At 37.9% G+C, this 20,482-nt stretch overlaps 1 pseudogene; it reads left to right on the plus strand.

Annotated features, from left to right (window-relative positions):
- LOC110579730 overlaps positions 1-18,715 on the plus strand; it is an 81,739-nt pseudogene extending 63,024 nt beyond the window's left edge.
- Positions 18,716-20,482: the final 1,767 nt, after the last annotated feature.

Here is a 20,482-nt window from a genome sequence, read left to right on the forward strand (position 1 = left end):
TGGGCGCCAGCTAGATTACAGCGCTGTCAGCTGATATGGCAGTAGGAAAAGAAACTCAAGGTAGATGTAGTTTTCAAGGTAGAGGCACCAAGATACAGTTTTTGCACTGAGGGAAAAAAATATTGGGAGTGAGTTAGCTTAAACATGTAAGTTGAATCTATAGGAGAGAGACCATATCAAAGTTAAATTATTTTTTTGCTCCACCGAAGACTCTGAAGAGTATGAAAAGACAGGCTATACTGGGAGAAAATATTTCCAAACCACATACCCAACAAAGGCTTTGTAGGATATATAAAGAACTCTCAAAATGTAGCAGTCAGCAAACAATCCAATTAGAAAATGGGCAAGATATTTCATCAAAGACATGAAAAGACATTTTATCAAAGAGGATGTATGGCAAATAAGCATACAAAGAGATATTCAACATCAAGAACCATGTTAACAAAAATTAAAGAGGAATGAAACTTTAGACCACCTTAAGATATCCCCACACACCTAGTAGAATGGCTAAAATAACAGTGAGGAATACCAAATGCTGGCAAGGACACGGAGGAAATTGGACCACTCACTCATTGCCATGAATGTGAAATGGTACAGATGCTCTCAGGAACAGTGTGCAGTTTCTTAAGAAATCCAACCTGGACTTGCCATTCAACTCAACAATTAAACTCTTGGGTGTTTATCCTAGAGAAACGAGAACTTATGTTTACTTAAAAACATGAATGCTTAGAGCAGCTTCATTTATAATACCCTAGAAAACTGGAGGGCAGGGATGGAAGGCAGACATCCTTCAATGGGTGCATGGTTCAACAAACTGTGGTATTTCCATACCATTGGAATACTGTTCAGCAAACACAAGCAACAAACTACTGATATAAGAAACTGCAATGGACTTCATGGGAATGACGCAGAGTGAAAAGAGCCAGGTTTAAAAGGTTACATGCTATATTATCAACATTCTTGGATGTCATATAAATTATATATACACTCACTCACTGAGCGCATACAAAAGTGGTGAAATCTGAATAAAGTTTGTAGATTGTACCAATGTCTATTACCTGCTTTTGATACTGCATTACAATTATGCAAGATGTTATCATTGAAGAAAGCTGGGTGAAGGGTACACAGGATCCCCTTTACCTTTTTTCCAATTTATGAATCTATAAGTATCAAATATATGTGTGTATATATTTATATACATAACACATATATAAGTATATAAATATATATTTATAAATATAATATAAATTAAATAAATATATATATAAAGGTAGGTAGGTAGGGTAGATAGTTAATTGATAAAGTCTGGTCCTTGAAGACACAGCAGAGTTGATTCTAAGGCACAGATGGAGGGATTCACAGTAAACAGGAAGGATGTCGCTTCTCCCCTAAGAAAGGATGGTAAATAGGTGCAGGTGCAAGGAAGCAGGTGGAAGGGATAGAGGGCCAAGAGGTAAAAAGGTCAATACCTAACGTTGTCTATTTTCCATGTAAAGTAAGAATAACAACTACCTGCCGCAAGTGATGAGGAACTAGGGTACAAAGCTTGAGTGAGCTGAAGGTTTGGAATACCCACTGAGGGAAATGGGAGAGGGCATATCGTAGGAATGTATTACCCCAGTTTCTTAGCCTCACATTATTGTCTATAGTGCTGTCCAGCAGAACTTTCTGCCATTTCTATCATGAAATGTGGCTAATGTGACCAAGAAAGTAATTTTTAATTATATTTAATTTTAATGTAAATAGCCACAAGTGGTTAGTGGCTACCTTATCGAATGGTGAAGCTAACAGATGCACAGAATAAAGAAGCAGTAAATTTTCAACCACAATCGGTCCTTCTGGGCAGTTAACAGAGATCTAGGCCTAATATCCAAAGTATACAATTTTCTTTCCTTTCTGCATTATTCATAATTCAGTTTGTACTGAAGCTGCAAATCAGTATGAAATCCTTGGTTCTTGAAGCTCCAACAACCAGCTTTCAAGCAATCCCATCTTCTATTATTTCTGAATTTCAAATCCCTTTGTCACACTTACATCCCAAATTACGTGGCAGCAAAGTCTTAAAGCACAGCCTGAGAAGATCTAAAGCTGTACCCCATATGTGTTTTTCAGAACATTCTAAGGCTCAGGTGGTACATGAGCCTGTCTACTCTCAGAGTGACAGCAATGTTGAGTCTGTCCTAACAGGTGTCCAAGCCAATGACAGAACCTCCAAACTCGACCATGCAGTGACTGCCCAATTTTAATTCATACCATGCCCCTCACATCTCACTGTGTCTCAAACACAGTGGCTGCCCGACAGCTTACGGGCGCTCCATAAATTACTTCCACAAGTAAACAAACAGATGAACGGTCAAATACATGATGTAAACTAAATTCATGAGTGGTGCTCCTCCTCACAATGACCACCCAAGTTCCAAGTCAGGCATCATGGTCCCAGCCTTTCTCTGACGCTGTTCTTTACAAATCCATGTCCCATATAAGGTAAAGGAATGGGTTGTGCTCACCTATGACAACATTTAACATAGAAATCCAGTTTAGTCAAGACACAACTCCTCATTCAAATGTGGCAGAAACTCATCAGGTGACATGTGTGGGGGAGAAACAAGGGAGTGACTCACTGCGGAGACATTCTCACTAGAGCCCCTAATTCCACCAATGAAAATTGCTGTGCTGGACTGTTCTAGACGATTCTCCTCCAGTCAGCAATTCTTTGCAAGAGGTAAGCCCTAAGTTCCATTGACTGAAGAAGTGCCCAGGCTTGCAGGTTCCTGAGGATTTGACTGGGTAAAGCAGTTTTAGAAATAGAGGCTTTAAGTGATTCAGAGCCAGCCTGCCCTCTGCTCACAAATTGGCTTTTCAGAGACGCTCTGAGGAGGGTTTGCAGTGGAGTAGGCCTTTTCCTTGTAACCTGAGAGCTCGCCTAATGTCCCTCAAGTATTTCCCTGATAGGGCAGAGCAACCTAACAGAGCCTTTCAAGGACAGTTTGCACATTAAAAATTGATGTAGCACTTTAAAGTTTAATATTTAAACAAAATGCTTAGTGTTTACAGGCACCACACATTTTCATAGGTACCGATGAGGGGAACAGTTTGTTGGGCTGGTGAAGCACCTACTGAAAAAACTGGTCAATATCCATGGTACAGATTCCTAAAAAGTTAATTCTGGGTTTTTTATCCTCTGAGTATTCTGGGATAATGGTTTTTCTTCAGGCTATGGACAATATTTAGGTGGGAGGGATTGACTGCTATGTCTTCCAATGGACACGACTAGTGGAAAACCCCAAAATTCTTGGCTTCTACACCAGCCATCCTCAACCTCTATTTCTGCAGGACATGGAAGGGTTGTCATTAGCTGTAAATGATGATACAAAAATCCAATTATTGAAAAAATCCACACAGAGTAAACAGAGTTCTTTCTGAGACAGGGAATAAAAGGTACATGGCAAAAACAAACACTGGCCAAAATCTCAAAGAATGGGAATTGGATATCTGTCTGTAACAAGCCAGGAATAGGAAAAACAAACCAAAAACAGGATGATTAAACAGTCCCATGTTTAAATAGTCCAGCTATATTCAGGTGGTATTTGAAGGGTAAAATATTAAGTGTGGTCTATAAAATACTGAGGCTGGTTCCATAAGCCACACAGAGGACCAGGCTCAATATGTTCTCATAGCCCCTTTGGGGTGCAACAGTGAATGACCTACCACTCACTGCTTCAATGCCTTCACTTATGAGTCAAAATCCTGGGAGAAAGGGCCTGATCTGTCAAGCTCAAATCACCCATTGCCAATCACCCAGGCTAACTGCCTGCCCCTTGACTGTACTAGAGACAGGCTCATTCATTCAGTGGCTTTCATTTTCTGAGTGTGGACTACAGGCTAGGCACTAGGGATACACCAGAACCGAGTAGACGAAATCTTTGCTCTCCTGGTGCTTACATTATAGACCATCTGGGGACAAAGTGCTCCAGGCAAGAAGAATATTGATGGCAAAGTCTCAGAAGCTGGAATGAGTTTGTCATGTTGGAGGAATTAGAGCAATGGCAGCCATGGGGAGAAGAGTGGTGTTAGAGTCATGCTCGCCTCTCCTGATGTTTCTTGTCACGTAGCAGGAGCTCCACTAGGAGAGCACCCCTGGCCATTGGATTTAGTCACCCACTCACAACGCAGGAGAAACTTTCCAGTAGGAAATGGAGATGCTCTTAGGGAATGGGGCAGCCTTCTCATAAATCAATGTCTACTAGAATTCTCATCCCCATCTAGCTTGGTCCTGAAGTAAGTCCTGAAGTGAATCTACAGTTCAATGGTCAAAATGATTTCCATTATTTCCTACCAAAAGATACAGGAATGGGGGCAATAAACAATCTACAATAATCATTTGGGGGCAATTAGATATAGAAAAGGCAGTAAATACTTTTGGTACCCCAGTAGACTCTTTGCTAAGGATGCCTGACTTGGAATTAGGGGACTAAATTTTTAAATATATATATATATATATATATATCTCAGTACAGGTGAACTCAAGGAACTTAATACCAGGCTGGTTCTCTATAGAGAGAACTCTGCTCAGTAGAGCACCCTGCTCAGCACTGGTTTCTGGTTTCTGAGCCTCTCCTCCATAATGACTGCCCAAAAAGACAAGTGTTCAATTCATCCAAGGGCAGAGGGCCTCTCTGCTTCTTTGTGCTTTTTTGCCCCTTTGTCCAGTGATGGAGGAGCAAGCCTCACAGAACTCAGGAAACCCATTTATTCACTAGATTACTGGTCTATTATAAAGCATATTAAAGGATATGAATCAACAGCCAGATGAAGAGATACAGAGGGCAAGGTCCTGAACAAAAAAGCTACTGCCCTAGTAGAGTTTGGGGACCCACATGGTGTCATGTGGAAGCATTCTGGTTGCCTAACCTACAAGCTCTCCAAACCCTACTCTTTTGGGTTTTTATGGAGGCTTCATTATTTAGGTATGATTGATTAAGTCATGAGCCATTGGTGACTGATTTCAATTTCCACCTCCTCTCCTCTCTCTAGAGGTCCGGAAGTAGAACTCAAAGTTCCAACCCTGTAATCATTGAGTCAGTTCTCCTAGCAACCACCCCTTCCCCATCCTTAGGTGCTTTCCCAAAGTCTCCTCATTAATATAAACTCAGGTGTGGTTGAAAGGAGCTTGTTATGGATATTAAGACACCTTTATTGCCCTTATCACTTAGGAAATTCCAAGGGTTTTAGGACTTTGTGCCAGAAGCAGGGATAAAAACCAAATATATATTTCTTATTGTAAAACACAGTATCTTGTGCCCCATGGTTAAACTCCCTGCTCCCCACCCTCTGGCCCAGCCTATAGCAATCTCCCCCTCTTCTGAATCGAAAGCACTTATTTCCTAAGGTAATCATTTGGCAATTACCCATACCAACCTCACAATTACTTTCAATATTCAATTCCTTCTTCTGCAATTAGGCCATGAATCAGCAGTAGGGGCACAACCTATGCCTTTGTGATATTAAACAGGGTGACTTTCTTCTAATAACACTTAGGATTTCATTGTTATTACCATTTCTCCACCTCTTACAGACCACCCAACTTTGCAAGCTTGTTATGGATAAAGAACATTATGCCCTGACCCATAAATATCTGTCCCTTCAAATGTTCAAGAACTCTGTAAGGATTTTAAAATTTCTACTTGGAGACAAAATCAAGACACAGAATGTTAAGTAACTTGTCCCAGTCACATTGCTATGAAGTGACAGTGTTTGAATTATTATGTGAGTTCATGCTGCTCTAGAACATATCCCCAGAATCTGACAGTGTTTAGATCCCCACAGCACTCTACATAGGAGGCAAAAGGCATCTTTTTTTTTTCAAGAGAGATTGGGGTTAAAGAGTTGGAGGAAATAACAGATCAATATTGGTAGAGAAATCACAATGAATATATAATTTAGAACTAAGGTTCTTATCCTGTAATTGAACTGTCTGGGAATCAGTGAGTAAGCTTCAGGATGCTTGTGAACCATCTGAAATAGAAATGAAATGTACCAAAATATGTATATGTGTACATTTTTTTGGAGGGAGGGTCCATAGTGTTTTTTTAGATTGGTTTATTTATTTGAGAGAGAGAGAGAGAGAGCAGGGGGATAGGCAAAGGGAGAGGGAGAGAGAGAATCTCAAGCAGACTCCCTGCTGAGCACAGAGCCAGACACAGGGCTCAATCCCACAACCCTGAGATCATGATCTGAGCTGAAATCAAGAGTCAGACCCTCAACTGACTGAGCCATCCAGGTGCCCCGGGGTCCAAAGTTTCAATGAGATTATTAAAGTGAGTCTGTGGTAGTCATTAGGGCTGATCACATATCTTCTGGCTTTCTCTCTGCCAGGTCCATTGCGAACACCTCTCCACCTCTAGAAGTAGGTATAATCATGTGACTTTGGGCCATGAAATGTGAGAAGGAACTTACGGCACTTCCAGACAGAAGCTTTAAGAGACAGGGCTTACCACCTTCCTTTTCCCTCTGGTAGAGTAGTTGGTGATGGTTGAAATGGCAACAGCTCCATTAGTTTGACTCCTGAGAGTCTACAGTCTGCTGGTGCCTCTGCCAACTCAAAATGGATATGTAGTATGGGGGGCGGGGGGAAGCATTAATGCCTTATGCCACAAAAATCTTAAACTTATTTCTTACTTTGGTATATTGTAATCTATCATCACTGAGACACACCTATAACCCCCCAAATGTAAGGAGTCACTTGAATCTTAATGAATGAAATCCTAACAAAAGATGATTTCCAGGAGTAATTTCTTCTCACACTGATGAAAGCAAGAGGTATAATATTGAATTTTATTTTGATATTTCAATTATCTCTGAGTAAAATCTTCCCCCTCAATGCTAGCATAACACAAATTACTGTTCCTTCTTTATAAGTCACAGAAGCTCGTGAAAAAAAAAAAAAGCATACATAAGTGCCAGAAACTTCTAGAGAAGGAAGCATGAGTATGAACAGGTCATAGAGGTGAAGAATTCTTCAAAGAAGTTGGACCATTTTCTCTGCTTGTCCTGATGGGAGCTCTTATCACCTTGTGCATGAAACATTCCAATAATCACTTTGTTGATTTCCTTGGCTCAAGACTAACTCTCCAATCATAACGCATTATGTGGCAATATTAATCTTTGTAAATTGCCATTTGCAGCATGTCATTTTCTTGGTCATTATCAGGCCAAGTTTTCCAACTACCAAGAAGTACAAAGGTGTTGCCTTAACATCCAAGCCCATTCTAATATGGTGCCAACTAATATCTTAGGCATTGATTCAACACCCTGACTTCCCTCCATCTGTACACTCCATACCAACCAGACCAGTTGTGTTACAGTCCCCTGAACAAATTAGTCTATTTCCACCTCAACGCCTTTGATTACAGTGTTCCTCCTGCCTTTTCAGCAAAAAAGCTGAAAGAAATGCTTCTCAGGTACTCTGGCCTTCTTGAGCATACTGAAGCAGCCTTCCAAAGACTCTGAGCAGGATAGGGGCAGATATCTCCAGGCATAGAATATTGGGAACAGAACTAGAAAGCAAAGAAAACTCCCAAAGACTCAAAAAGCTGACAGCAAGGCTACAAAGCCGAAAAGGATCTCCCATAGTTCAAAACTCAAACAGTTCATCTGTACAGTAAAGAGATTCCTGGAATCTCACCAGTGTTCAGACTCCAGTCCCTACTGAAGAGAAAGTCCTAAATATTTGAAGCCAGTAGAGAATTGAATAAAGCTAAAGCTGCCACAAAGCCCAGACCCAAGTAAATTACAAATTAGTACTCTCTTCGTAGCAGCCTGAAAGAAAAAAAGAGTGTGTCTTTTTATTGGAGTAAATGCTCTTTATCTCAATCTCAAACTTTATCTCAAACTGCTTAATAAAATAGCTGGTACACAATAAGAAATTACAGGTTACATTAAGGAGAAAGAAACACTCAGATGAAGGAATCATCAGACAGGGACTTTAAAATAAATATGATACACATGTTAAGGCATCTATTGGTCAATTTGGACAATACACATGAGCTTATGAAGGATTTCAGCAGGTTAATGGAAATTATAAAAATAAACAAAAGGAAATGCTGGACATAAAGATTATACCAGAAATGAAGAATTCACTTAATGAGCTTAACAGCAGATTGAACACTGCGGAGGAAATGAATTATTACTTGAAAACAGAAAACTATACAAAGAAACTATACAAAAGGAAACATGAAGGTGAAAAATAATGGGAAAAACTGGAAGAGAGCATCTGAGATTTGAGGAGCAATACGAAAGAGTGTAATATACATGCTATTGGAATCCCCGAAGGAGAAAAAGAGAGAAAATGGGGATAAAAGAAATCTTTAAAGAGATAAAGATCAAGGATTTTCTAAAATTGATCAAACACATCCAGCATCAAGCAGAATAAATACAAGATCAGCAAACCTCAAGCAAGATTTTAAAAAATAAAAATGACTAGGCATATCATAGTCAAAGATGAAAATAAACTTCAAAGCAGTCAGAGAAAAATGACATATTACACACAGGGGGCCAATGTTACAAATGATCCCTGACTTTTCTCATCAGAAAAAAAGGATGACAAGACAATGGAATGATATCTCTAAAGTACTGAAGGAAAAAACTATCCACCTAGAATTCTATAACCCACAAGAATATCCTTCAAAAACTGCAGTAAAATAAAGACATGTTCAAATAAATAGCTAAAAGAACTCATTGCAAATACTGCACTAGAAGAAATTCCAAAGGCTGGAGGCAAATGACACTGGATAGAAACCTTGAATCTGCAAGAAGAAACTAAGAACACAAGAAAAAGTAAATACCTGGGTAAATATAAAAGAGTTTCATCTTTCATATTTTTAAATTTCTTTAAATACCATTGATTATTTGAAGCAAAAATCATAATATCTTATTAGTTTAAAAACCATCCAGCCCTAGTCAGCCCCCAAATTAAGTGTTTTCCTGATTTTCCCATATAAACTATATCTCAGGGTAACCAAAGAGTTGATAAGGGGAAGTTCTCTTTACAGAAGTATACCAGTTAGTAAAGAAAGAAAGATACAATTAAAACATCAACATTTTGCAACCTCTAATGAATTAAGGGATTTAGGCAAATATAATCTACAATTGCTAACAGAACAAAAGAGAAATAACCAAGCACTCTATGAATATATATATACACACACATATATACATACACACACACACACACACATATATATACATACATACACTCACTACTATCTATGGAAGTATTGTTGCCAAAAATAATTTAACCCAAATCTGATCAGTCCTCTAGAATTTTTTTTTAAGATTTTATTTATTTATTAGACAGAGAGATACATAGTGAGAGAGGGAACACAAGCAGGGGGAGTGGGAGAGGGAGAAGAAGGCTCCCCGCAGAACAGGGAGCCCGACGCGGGGCTCCATCCCAGGACCCTGGGATCATGACCTGAGCTGAAGGCAGACACTTAACGACTGAGCCACCCAGGTGCCCCACAATCCTCTAGAATTGACAGACTCTAGATCTAACCACCAATTTACAGAAAATACAGAACACTGAATATTCTCCAAGAGGTATCATATGTGAATATATGTGGCCACTTACTAAAAAATTCTTTATCAGAAAGAGAGTTACATTTTTCATTTTTATATCCTACCCGAAAATACTGAATGCGTTGAATCTACTAAAAAAAAAAAAAAACTCCAATTAAAAAAAGGTCACACCAGCCTTCACATAGCACTCACCTGAACCTACCAGAAAGATGTTACTTAAGCATGCATGAGCTCAAAAAAATAAAATAGCCATTCTTGATCCCACCAGCCAGCCCTACTCAGCCTCAAATGCCATCTCACTTCCTTATTGGAATGCTAATGAACAGAACACATTACACATTCTTCTATCTAATAACGAAGTGACATAGTTGAGAACTTATGCCTCAATATCCATCACATGTCCTTTGTAGTATTGTGAGCACCCTCGCATAAATATCAAGACACTGAAAATAAATAGTGTTGACTACACTGTGACTTGGCTGAGAATGTATCATTCCAGGTGATTTGTTGCATATCTTAGTCTTATGTCTCAACTTTCTACTATAACTGGGGGGGGGGAAATGGAGATCATTTTCTCAAAGAAAAATAAAAATGAAGTGCAAGTCACTAATACATGAGCTATAGAGACATGTAAACATATTTTAAAGAGAAGCTCACAACAGCTGGAGCTTCCTTAACCACACTGGCTGATCAACTCCATTTCATCCACCATAACTGATTTAATATGAGAGTATAATTAGTACTGTTGATCACTATCTGGTGCCAGACATCCCAAATGCCCCACCTCTGTGCTAATTAATCTTGAAAACTTTCCAAGCTTTCCTCTGCGCTGCCTGCCTCTGTTCCCCGCATCAGCACTCACAGAGCATTCTACTCAAACTGGGCAATGAGAATGGCATCACTTGGTCTTGCACACAGTTGGTACTCAGTAAACGTTTGTTTATTGGAATCACTGTTCCTTCATCACAGTAATTTTCATTAGAATGGAAAACTAAGAATCAGGATTTAGGCCTGGGTTGGTTTAACTGGCATTGATTTGAAGGCCATGGAAACTGATGTGTTCAAGTTGTTACTAAAAAGCCATCTTTAGAAAACCCAAGGAGTCATCACAGGGGTAATTTGGTGGGAATACTCAGCATTGAGACCCTGAAAGCTGATGGGTTATACCATTAGGGTGTATTTATATGTCACTAACCTAAATAAAATCAGTGGAAATCTAATGGAACTAGCCAGTGATGCTATTAAAAATCAGGCCAAAAGACTAGAGACACTGCATAATCTCTAATTTTTTATGTGAACATAATTTTCATTAAAACATCTGCAAAATAACTAAGTACATTTGATAAATGATAGGACATACATCATCTTCAACGAAGATATGGTTAACAACCTTGACATCCTGGGGCCCCTTCCTCATTCTGTCCTGTCTTCCTGAAAAGTCCTACAACCTCATAAATCCAGCATTACTTTTCCATTCTTTTTTTTTTTTAAAGATTTTATTTATTTATTTGAGAGAGAGAGAATGAGAGAGAGCACAAGAGGGGGGAGGGTCAGAGGGAGAAGCAGACTCCCTGCCGAGCAGGGAGCCCGATGCGGGACTCGATCCTGGGACTCCAGGATCATGACCTGAGCCGAAGGCAGTCGCTTAACCAACTGAGCCACCCAGGCGCCCTACTTTTCCATTCTAAGTCATCGCCTACACATATAGTGGGCTTTTTCCAGGAGCCACCACTGCAAACAGTCATTTAATGTTCTCTTAGGGAACTAGGTGTTGTATGGAAGTGTTGAATCACTATATTGTACACCTGAAACTGATATTATATTGTATGTTAACCAACTGGAATTTGAATAAAAACTTAAAAAAAAAAGAACAATAAAGTTCTCTTAGAGTGGTAAAGGTGGAAGGTAGAGGATAATACCAAGAATGGGCCCAAGAACTGGAAGAAGCAAAGTGAAAATATCCAATTTGGACAATTATAGTTCAGCACCAATTGTGGTGAGCTCTGTGGCTCTTGCTCACACTTCCTAATGGAAAGTGCACACTGCTGCTTGGGGGAACTACACTTTCAATTTGAGAAACAATAGCCTTATAATTCAGGTTACTTAAAAACACTTCTTGAAAAGGGAGAGAAAAGGAACAGCCAAAGATTGGGGTTTTATGGCGTTTTAAGTTTGCAGCACTAACTTCTCTTGAAAAGACAGTGATTGTGAGTGCTAAAATGAGTCTAGTGAATTACACAAAAGCCTGGTGCAACGTGATGTACCTCTGTCACGCACAAAAAAATGAAGCACTTTTTCTCTCCATCTCAACATGCTTGTCTTCAGCTGTGCCTAGCAGCATCTGCAGGAATGGTCTTGGAGTTCAGCACAGTGGCAAGGAAGACGAACGCCCCAGCAGGATCATCATCTTACATTTTCATTAGGCTTTACTCTCTTAGAGGGCTTAAACCATGACAGCTCTCTCAGGCACCTCTCTGCTTAGTTCTTCATTGAATCCACTTTCTCTTTCCCTCCCTTGCTGTGGGCATCCCCCAAACCTCAGTCTCATCCACCCCAAATCTTCTCTCTCCATATTTTTCCCAGAGTGCACTGCTGTAGCCTCAGAACTCTTAACTAGTACCTTAACTAGTTACCACCCCATTCTATATTGCACAGTTAAAAATTTGCTACAGGGCTAGATCTTATGTCAAGTAAATAAATAATAATAATAATAATAATAATAATAATAATAAGAGGGCAGGAGGAAACTTTTGGATTTGATGACTATGTTGATGGCTTAGATTGTGGTGATGGTTTCATGGGTGTAAAATTATCTCCAAACTCACTAAGTTGTATACATTGATTACATACAGCTTTTTTTATATTTAAAAAATTTTTTGGAGAACTTATCACTAAGAAAATAATCATCATACTTCTCAAAACTATTTGTTTATACTTTATTTCTAAACTAGTCTTTAAATAAAAATTTTTTTTAAGTTGGCGGGGGATGCCTGACTGGCTCAGTCTGAAGAGCATGTGGCTCTTGATCTTGGGCCATGAGTTCAAGCCCCACATTTGGTGGAGAGATTACTTAAAGAAATAAAATTTTAAAAATAAATAAACTAGCCTTGAAAATTAAGATTTAATTTTTCATTTGTAATATAAAGAGAATGCCCATATATTTAAGGAAATATAGAAAATATAATACCTAAACATAGAGAAAAATTTAGTTCCCAAAGACAATAACTATAAATCATTGGTTGTATTTTCTTTCTAGAATTTCCTATACGTATTTTAATGCAATTGCATATATATAATGCAATTCATATATATATGAATATACCATTTGGATTCTACTTTAAAATTTTTATAAAATAGACATATTTTCATGTTAGTACAAAAAAAGAACTTTAGCTCTAACCCCTATGATAATAATTCTCTCATCTTTAACTCCCAAATCAGAATATTTATGAAATATTTACAAGAGAATATATTTTTGAGTTTAAAAGTGATGGAAGGGGACACCTGGGTGGCTCAGTCAATCTGCCTTTGGCTCAGGTCATGAGCCCAGAGTCCTAGGATTGAGCCCCTTGTCCAGCTCCCCGCTCAGCGGGGAATCTGCCTCCCCCTCTCCCTTTGCCCCTCCCCCCCCACTCATGCTCACTCTCTCAAATAAATAAAGTCTTAAATAAATAAATAAATAAAAGTGATGGAAGAAATCATTTAAAAATTCAGGTATGTTTGTGCAAAATTTGTAATGTCTACACTCCCAAAAGTAAACAAAAATTAAAAAGCAAACACTTAACCATAAATATACTGCCTTAAGTACAACAAATTAACATATATAAATATAATATATAATATAAATATTATGATATATAGTAGATAAATCACAAAAGAAGAAATGCAGATCTCATACATATATGGAAGGAAAAAAACACTTGAAGAAATGCAAATTTAAACAATTTAAGCAGAAAAATAGCCATAATGTGGATAATTCATGCACCAAAATGCTCACATTGTGTTATCACCATAATATCAAACTGGAAGCCAACCTAGATGTACAACACTAGGGTAATGGCTAGCTAATTATGGTACAATGTATAGTAGGATTCATGGTGGGCTTTAGGGGATCTTCACATATTTCATAAAAAGAATACTTTTTCCCAAATAGTGAAGAGTTAAGCCTACTTGAAGAGGCTTCTGGGTAAATATGAGGGACTGGATACATGCATTATATCTGCTTGTTTCTAAAACTCCACAGGAAAGGGGACAAGGGACAAAGAGAACCAGAGAAGGGACAATAGTGGACATGATAATTCAATAAAATTTCAGAAGGTGAAAAACAGATGGAGAAGTCAAAAATGACTTGGCAGAGCTGAAGGAAGCTGAAACCCAAGGGCCTGTGAAGGAGAAACCAATGAGAAAATGCTGATTCACTCCCCACAGAACCCCTGAAAGAAATCAGAAATCAGCAGTTTCAGCTACAGTGTGGGAGAAGCAAGTGAAAAAAAACTGGAAAAATCTTGTGGGGAATAGTTAGTCCTAGGTCCCTCCTTCTAGTTGAGTGGTCAGACAACCTTTAACTTCTCCCAAAGAGATAGGAGATTTATTCTCAGCAGCATAGAAACAGAGATTCTGTACTTAAAAACACAGGCATGGCAGAGAGTTGTGATGATGATGTCTCAGACTAAAAATGGAAATTAAGGGAAAGCCTGCACCCTGAGACTAAGCTCCCTTCCCCAGTCCAGGAGTGCCAGCAACCAGGCTTACCTCTTCCAAACCCTGGACTCCAGGACCTTTCTCTGGAAGACTGAATGGTCACAAAGAGCAGCTCCATAGACTCATGCATTTGGGGGCCCCTCAACAGATCCAGCTTAGTCCTGATCATCCCATAATCAAGCAAACCAGTTAACACGCCTCACCTACCTGCACACAGATTCCAGTCAGCATTTTAGTGCTTTACTCTTTAATAACAATGCACAGCTACAGACTCTAGAAATGTCAGGCAAGTCTTCCCTCCAAAATAGACAGATCAAAACAATCAAATAAGAAAAAGTAGCTTGGAGGAAACAGAGACAATGCAGGAAACAAGAAAACTATAAAACTAACACTCAAAGGAATGGGAAGACATAGCACCCATCAAGTAAGAACAAAAGAAATAATTGGAAAAACAAGAAAGAGCTATAAGTAATTAAAATATGATGGTCAAAACTGACTAATGAAACTGTCAGAACCTTGTCTGAACCATATATGAAACTTCTATGTAGATTCCATTTGAACAGAAAGAGGCTTACTGATAAAAGTAAATTTTTAATATTCTGCTCTATACAATGCATTTTCAGGCATTTTAAAATCATAGTCAATAGGGTTCTTCATAACACAGAAAAATGCTTATGATATACCACTGAATATGAAAAGCAGAAAAATTTATATTAAGTATTACAGGGGTATGCTCAGGTATTAGAGGTATATACAGGTATATACAGGTATATATTACAATGTATTTTCACCTGTATATATGTGCCCATTGCTGTGTGTATGTGCTGACCTCTTCCTAGACTAATAGCATTTCTATTTCTCACTCTCTCCATCCTCCACAGAATCAAACTTATCTCCAGGGCAGGAAAGATTTTGCTACTTCAATATGGAAGTATGCACGATCCAATTTCCAGAAAAATTTATACGGAAAAAAATGCACCTTCTGCTGATAATCTGAATGTACCTTAGAAGTATGAGGGTAGTTTTGGCAGAAAACTAATATAAATCAAACAAAACAGCAAAATAAGGCATAAAAGGAAGACATTCAAAACCTAAGTTTCTAGGTAGGTCTGGATGGATAGTTTACCTCATAGGAAAGCTCCCTGGGGCCTTGCTCATGTCTATCACTCCTATTTTATAGGCAATTGTTACAGGTTTGGTGATCTAATTTTCAAGTTCAAGCAAATTAGCAGCAACTAACAAAACCAGATGAGAACCTGAGGCATCAAGAAAAAACAGAACTCTGTTTATAAAGTTAGAAAAGTATGAAATACATTTTTTAATTTCTATCCAAAATTATCAAAATTTTAAAAAACATTTCCAAATAACCCATATATCTGCCAATGGGTTGAATGATGAATGGAAGGAAATGGATGAATCAACCATGACACATCCACACAATGGAGTACTATGCAACCATGAGGGTGGCGTGAGAAAGACCTCTATATACTAATATGGGGTGACATTTAGGATATCTTATTAAGTGAAAAGAACAAATAGTGAAACAGGATATATAATATGCTATGCTCTGTGAGAAAAAAAAACAGGAGGACAATACATACTTGCCTGTTATTGCAAAAATTAATAGGAAGAATAAACCAGAAACTAATTTTTAAAAATGGTCATCTATAGGGACAGAGGAGAAATTAGGTAGAGGGGATAAAGATGGAAGTAAGACTTCTATGACTTTACATCTTTATATAATTTTGATTTTTTTTACTCCTATAAATGTTTTCTATAATTCAAAAAATAAAATTAACCGAAAAGGGAAAGAAACTATTTAATTTAAAACAACACAAAACAAACTTAAATATTTATCAAATTTTTAACATAACCATGCGAGGACAAAATTATTTCAAATGTTTTTTAAGCTTAGCACATTGTTATCCAATCATTAGATATGTTATAAAGATAAAAGAACCACAAAGAAATCTTTATCTTCACTTAGTTTTTTGAACTAGTAATATTGGTGCTATTGTTTTAAAAAATTGTAAGGTAAAGCAAATAAGTAAACTGTTAGTGTTATTAAGAATTTAGATTGTTAATTAAGAAAGAAGAGGTATCTATGTAAAATCAAAGGTAAGAAATAATGTATAATGTTGAATTTGAGTTAGAAATATCATTATTATTTACAGCACATAAGCCTTCCTCTCAGGCTTTGATATCTGAGGAACACAGGTTAAGAACAAGCCTATAAGGAAACAATCAGACAAATCCAGAATGTGGAACATTCTAAATAACAGGCTTGGTCTGTTTAAAAAAAAGAGGGGGGGGGGGCGCCTGGGTGGCTCAGTCATTAAGCGTCTGCCTGCAGCTCAGGTCGTGATCCCAGGGTCCTGGGATCAAGTCCCACATCCAGCTCCCTGCTCAGTGGGAGGCCTGCTTCTCCCTCTCCCACTCCCCCTGCTTGTGTTCCCTCTCTTGCTCTCTCTCTCTGTCAAATAAATAAAAATCTTTAAAATAAAAAAAAAATCACTGTCTTAAGTAGAGGTGAGTGAGCAAACAAAATAACCAAAAACAACATCTGAGCCTTGATTGGATCCAGTTAAACAAAATCAACTACAAAAGATATATGGGGATGGGGCGCCTAGCTAGCTCAGTCCTTGGAGCGGGTGACTCTTGATCTCCGGGTATTGAGCTCTAGTCCCATGTTGGGGGTAGTGATTACTTAAAATAATTAAATAATAAATAAAATGATATAGGGGTGATAACTAGGAAATTTTGACTAGGGACTCGATATTAGATAATACTGAAATTATTGCTCATATTCTTAGGTGTGATTACAGTTTAGTAGTTACAAGAATGTTTTCATTCTAAAGAGTCGCATGCTGAATATTAGGGCTCATGTGTAAAATGTCTGTAACCAACTTCCATATGTATATTATCCACACACACATATTTATACATTAAGGAAAATGGTAATGTTACTAACTATTGAATCTATGTCATGTTAATAATTGTTGAATCTAGGTGATAGGTATGGTATATGATGCTTATGTATTGGTCTTTCAAGTATTCCGTATATTTGAAACTTTTCATCGAAAATTTTGAAGAAAAGTGTTTATAGTTAAGAAGGTAAATAGTCGGGCTGGTCTCTGCCTCCTTCTTCCTCCGCATGTGGCTGGTGGCCACAGAGCAGTTCAGTTCATGCAGTCCTCACTGCCTGCATCTCCTGCAGGCTCTCCTCATGTCACTGGAGCCACCATGCTGAGACCAATCCTGTGGCATCTTCCATATCCAACCAGGATTGTGGCCACCCTGGGGCATGGCCCAGGGGGGAACTGGGTGACCATACTGGACATTGTGGAATAATTCATCCAAATGTTACCATATTCATTGGAAATAGTGTGATAGCTCATCTTCCCAGATTATTTGAGGAAGCAGAGAAAAAAGGAAAAGGTCTGGAAGGCTGGGAAAAAAGGCTTATCCTATCTGACAGTGCTCATATCGTATTCAATTTTCATCAAGCACCTGATGGTCTCCAGGAGCAACAGAGACAAGAACAAGCAGGAAAATTTGGGGTACCACATAAGGTATTGGCCCAGTTTATTCTTCCAAAGCTACTGGGGGTGGACTGCGGATGTGTGATCTTGTTTCTGACTTTGATGGCTTCTCAGGGAGGTTCAAAGTTCTGGCTAACCAATACAAATCATAAATCCCACTTTGGAAATTGACACTGAAAGTGAATTACAAAAACTCAAGGGCTATATGGAAAGGATTAAACCAATGGTGAGAGACGGAGTTTATTTCCTCTCCGAGGCCCTAGATGGACCACCAAAGAAAATCTTGGTAGAAGATGCCAATGCAGCACTACTAGATATTAATTTTGGAACTTATCCTTTTGTAACCTCTTTGAACTGTACAGTTGGAGGTGTCTGTCCCTGGTTGGGTATACCCCCTCACAATGTTGGAGAAGTGATGGGGTCATAAAAGCTTACACAACTCAAGTTGGCATTGGTACCTTCCCTACAGAGTAAGACAATGAAATTGGAGAATTATTACAAACAAGAGGTGGAGAGTTTGGGGTAACCACTGGCAGGAAAAGAAGGTATGGCTGGCTGGACCCCATTTTGCTCAAATATGCTCATATGATTAATGGATTTCCTGCATTGGCACTTGCCAAATTGGATATTTTGGACATGTTTATGGAAATCAAAGTTGGAGTTGCTTACAAGTTAGGTGGTGAAATTTCCCAGCAAACCAAGAAGTCTTAAATAAAGTTGAAATTCAATATAAGACTCTCCCACTTTGGAACACAGATATATCAAATGCAAGGACACTTAAAGAACTACCTGTTAATGCAAAAAATTACATTTGATTTATTGAAGAAGAGCTTCAAATTCAAGCTAAATGGATCAGTGTAGGTAAATCCAGAGAGTCTATGATTCAATTCTTTTAAGGATTTCCTGTGACACGAGAAACATTCCTTGAGGTGGGGGGGGAAAGGACTTCCGTAAATATTTCATTTATGATCTGCAAATTTCAAGAATAAGACACTGAAGTGAGTTTTAAGCCCTACAATAGTTTCCAGTCATTTAAGACAGCTGGCTGGTGTGGAGAGAAACTTCGGCATGTTCCAGGGTCAACCACCTTTGCTGGCAAAATCCCCGAGTCATGTGTTGCTCCCGCTGCTCATGGTGCCATGTTTTCTCTCAGTGTTTAGAAGTAGTATGACCCATGTTGTTTGAAATTTAAAATAGAGTTCCTTTCAGTGTAGTTTTTCTTCATCATTGTCATTGTGTGTTCTTAGGTTTTACCTCTATTAAATGATAAGGACAATTAATGCAGTTTTGCACAAATATTTTCTACATTCTGGTCATTCAATTTGTCATTTTGATCTTTGCTGTTAGAAAAAAAATGATGAAAAGAAAGGTTCTGGAAACTTTTGTAATGCTATAAATTCTGTTTAACCTGTAAACTGTTTATTTTCTGCTGAGACTATAGCAAATTTGAGCTTTGGCAGGGAAGGGGGCTTATATTCATGTATCCTTTAATTTGTACAGATCACAAAACTTACTTATCTGTGTAAGTTATTTAAAAAATTTAACATTTAATTAAATGTCCAGAGGAAGGTAATTCCCTAAAACAGCAATCTTAATGTTAAAAATATTAGTTATTAAAAGATCATTGTGATAAGTGGTGGATATTTTTCTTTAATTTCAGACATTAACTCTGAAATGTATAGCTGCCCCTTTTAATTTACCATTATTTCTTTTTTTTTCAAAGATTTTATTTATTTTTTAGAGAGCGAGCGAGAGAGAAACAGCATGAGAGGGGAGAGGGTCAGAGGGAGAAGCAGGCTCTCCGCCGAGCCGGGAGCCCGATGTGGGACTCGATCCCAGGACCCTGGGATCATGACCTGAGCCGAAGGCAGACGCTTAACCATCTGAGCCACCCAGGCGCCCTACCATTATTTCTAAATCCAGTGGATTGATTTTTCAACATTTTGCCTGTTGATATGCCTACAAAATCATCTTTAATGTCCAAATGAACCCAAATTGTTGGTCATAATTTTGATCATACCTTTATTTTTTCTTTCTTGGAAAAAAAGAGGTGTTGTTTTGACAATTAGGCTTAACATACTATGTTGTAGGTTATCCTTCAATGAATTATTTTAAATGCTTAAATTAGGCGCCACTTAAATTTATTTTATTATACAATCAATAGCTGATTAAAAAGGACCACATATTTCTAGTAAAATAAATAATAATAATAAGGTAAATACTCAGCTACATATTATTAAAAGTAGCTATTAAATTAAATTTATTAATTATGTATTATATTAAAGTAGCTATTCAGAACTACTCATTCCTCAAAAATTATAATTTTACTATAGAATTCAGTAAACCAACCACTATATATAACAGTGAAAGACTGTAAGAGAGTCTTTCAGAAGGAAAAATGAGTACAAATGAAGTCAGTTCATATGTTGGAGCAAAATGGGTGAGTGAGCAGGAGGAGAGAGCATATAATCCTAAAATATCCATCTGGAAGAAGGTGCTCAGATTTTTTTTCTAATTATCCCTGTATTTAAAAAATAAAAGTTTCATTTACACTTAAGCCTGAAGATTTCAGTTTGTTTAACTGCAGTTAAGATGAGTAAATTTCATAGAAGAGAAACTGGTTACATATAAACATCTATGGAAATCCGCTGTGCGCTCGCACA

Source organism: Neomonachus schauinslandi, chromosome 13 (genome assembly GCF_002201575.2).
Source record: "Neomonachus schauinslandi chromosome 13, ASM220157v2, whole genome shotgun sequence".
In the NCBI taxonomy this organism is placed as follows: Eukaryota; Metazoa; Chordata; class Mammalia; order Carnivora; family Phocidae; genus Neomonachus; species Neomonachus schauinslandi.